A 3716-nucleotide genomic window follows, 5' to 3' on the forward strand; every position below is an offset into this window, starting at 1 on the left:
TGGTTTTGTGTGTTTCAGAATTGCAATTTCATTTGGACAATGATATTGGGATTGGTTCACACAGAAAACATTACAAAAAATAAAATAAAATCCATAATGTTCTTACTGCGTAGCTCTACATATAAAGCACATATGATTATAAAGCTAGAAGGCTTGGGGCAAGGTTTCCTTATCAAGGATGTGGTGTCCAAGCCTAAATTTAATGAAACTTAGGTTTCCATTGTGTTCGGATGAAAGTGTTTTTGGTGTTGGTGTACCTAGATGAACTTGCAATGGTAGCACTGCTTGCATGAAATGACTTGCGGTCTTATATTTGCAGCTTTCATTTCTTAATAGGAAAATTATTATTAGGTTAACTTATCTAAACAAGTTATATTTTAAATTATTGATCAAATTTTTGGATTTAGATTATAATGGAAAGTTTGATCTACAAATAACTATCAATTCAAGATAATTTAAAATTTAAGATCTGATTGGCCGTAGGTAATTTAATTGAATAATTTTTCAATCTCGTTTCTTTCTTTCTAAAAATTCTAACATATCGACCAAACACATTTTTCTAATTGGGGTTAGCAAAAGGGTTGAAAGACTATGGATAACTTTTAATGGATCTTATTTTTGTGTAGGCGAAATGTCATTTTTAGAAGAACCAACCCTTTGTTTAGGTGAAGTATTTCTTAAACGATATTTAACAAAATAAATCAAGATATAGTAAAATTTTAATAAAGAAAAAGAAAAAAAAAATTAAAACATGTGAATTTCTTTCCAAAAAAAATAAAAAAAATAAAAAAGGAAGTGAAATACCCAAAGGAATAAGTGGGAAAGGGCCAACCCCAAGTGGGCACTCCCCAGGGCAAGAGCACCACCTACACCCTACCCACTCACCACAGTATAAATTAATAGGGCACCTCCAGCTCACAAGTTAGCCAAACCCTACCCCTCCCTCCTTGCTTTTTGTGGGCGTAGGGCACCCCCCACCCCTACCCTTTCATCTACACAATCCACACTTACTGTCATTGCCATACTTCACCAAAATGTAAGTCGCAAATTTTACATTCCCATGATTAGTTGGTTTTTAAAATCTTATGATTTTAATATTTGCGATAATGCTCCATTTGAACTTATAAATTTTAAACTTTAAATTTAGATTTGGATCGATTTCGATAAATTTCAATATAATTTTATATTATATTTATTTAAATCTAATATAAATATAAATTTAAGGTCTGTCTAAATATAGAATAAGAGTAAGAATATTTAATTTATTTAATTACCTTTTTTAATATTATAATTTAGATTTTTATTGATATGGTATTCTATTTTAAAATGTAGGATTTTTAAAATAAGATTTCTTAAAGTAGAAGGTTGGTAAATATCCCACGTTCGTTCTCTCCATAGATTTTTATTATGCTTTTCTATATTTTTATAATGCACGGTACAAATGACATGATAGTGAGACTTTATTCTATTTTATTTGTGAAAGATTAGTATAATCAAACCTTCTTTAGATCATGATGAAATTAGTTTTATTTACAAATAAAAATAAAGATAAAAAAAAAAAAAAATCTCCCTTCAGGTATAAAAAAATCTTTCACTGATCTTCTTTGATTTTTGACAATAAGAAGTAGAATTTTCTTGGGTTTTCAAAAATTTTAAAATTTTTTTATACACTTAATTTTTGAGATATTTATAATCCGAGTTATACTATGAGTCACGGGTCCACATGGTGGGGTCTTACAGGGTACAACAATATAGCACCCATATTATTATATTTAGTGAGACCCTCTCACATGAGCCCATATCATCACGGCCTACACGAAGCGTTATCTTTATAGTCCTTCCTTAATTTATCATTAAGTGTAGGAAAAGAGTCAAACGTGTATATATAATCAAAGAAAATTTATGTCATTTTTATCTTGAAGAGAATTAGAGTCTTTTTATATGGAATTATACAAGTATTATGCATAATATACAATATTGTAAATATAAAATTATAGAAGATTATAATACTACTTAGTATATCATCTTATATAAATTAATACAACTACAATTAAAATATACAATATTAATATTGTAACATTACGCATTAAGTTACATTATGCATTAAGTTACATATCAAATGATTGGGCACAGGACCAATCATTTTCAGGAATTGAAGTGGGTTGGGCCCACCCATCCGCCAGGGCCTACGGTCTGAGTGTCGCCCACGGCCCTCTTTGGGAGTCCGGTGAGGGCCTCGTCAGGTGGGGTCCATCAAGGCGGCCCATCCCACATGCAAACTGTGTGCGTACAAATGAATCACAACCGTCCAATCGTTCCCATGTTTGACTCACTAACGCAGAGTCTCTCGTCTTCAGAGAACCGGTCAAATGGTGGGCCCATGCAGCCACCGTCCATCCTCCGAGAGGGTGCCATGAAGGTGGGCCACCCTAGAAATTGGGCTCGGGAAATGATCCAGTACTGCCGTCCTACGTGTGCCCCAACAGTGCTTATATGTTTGGACTAGGAGTGAGCAAACGACCGGTTCGATTAAATTCGGGTAATTAACCGAATTAATTGAAAAATTTGATTAAATAATACCATTAATCGAACCAACTGAATTGATGAAGGACACCGAACCGACCCCGACCGAATTGCCCATTCGGGTAATTCGGTTAACCGAAATCATTTAAAATTAATTGCTAGAAGCAGAATAGCAATATAAATTTTTTTAAAAACAAAATCCAGCTTAATTAAATACCTTATTTATTAATTTTATTAATGAAAATAATATTTTACCATAGAACAAAGAATCCAAAACAAGAAAAACAACGACAAAAAATAATAATAATAATGTCGAGTATAAGCAAGTTTAATTAAACTCCTTAATGCACTTGCATAAGCAAAATTTATATTCATAAATTATATTTAAAATCTAATTAATTAGTAATTCGGTTAATCGGTTAACGAAAATTTTTTTTCCCCTTAACCGAATCGAAACCGACTAACCGGAATTCTGTAGAATTATAACCGAACTGATCGAACTGGGATTTTTACTCGAACAGAACCGGTCAATTTCGATCGATTAATTCGGTTAATTCGGTTTTCACCGAATTATGCTCACCCCTAGTTTGGACCGTATGAGCTCTTTGCCTTATCGGGACCCTCTTGAGAGCACCACTTCAATTAATTCAAAAATGAAGCCTTGAAATTGTTTTTGCTAAAATTGAATATTTGAAAACTCTTTTTTGGCACTTGTGGAAAATTAAATTTGAATTTATATAATTTTAGATAAGAAATAGTAAAATTTATCTAACATCAAATTCGAGGCACAAAATATATGCGGCCAAATATAATTTTTATTGATGTTTAAATAAATAAAATTTAGGTTATTAGCAATGATATACATTTTTCATTTTAAATTTAGATTTTTCACTTAGACAACACAAAGGGATATAGTAATGGCACATCTCTCATCTTGTATCCCTTTTTATCTCTCACAAGATTAAAAAATAAGACCAACAACATAAAACTTGCACATTTAAATTGCTAAAAATGTTTCATTGAGAATTTAAGATTTAAACATAGCAACCCTTACATTTTTTCTCACTAAGTTAATTATCCATCTCTCAATAAAAAGAAATTTTATTTGAATTTAACATTTAAATTGTGGAAAAACATGATGTTGCGGGATAAAACGACGATGACCTGTAAGACTGCTCTCTAACTTTCAATGA

The sequence above is a fragment of the Malania oleifera genome, chromosome 9, assembly GCF_029873635.1.
Source record: "Malania oleifera isolate guangnan ecotype guangnan chromosome 9, ASM2987363v1, whole genome shotgun sequence".
In the NCBI taxonomy this organism is placed as follows: domain Eukaryota; kingdom Viridiplantae; phylum Streptophyta; class Magnoliopsida; order Santalales; family Ximeniaceae; genus Malania; species Malania oleifera.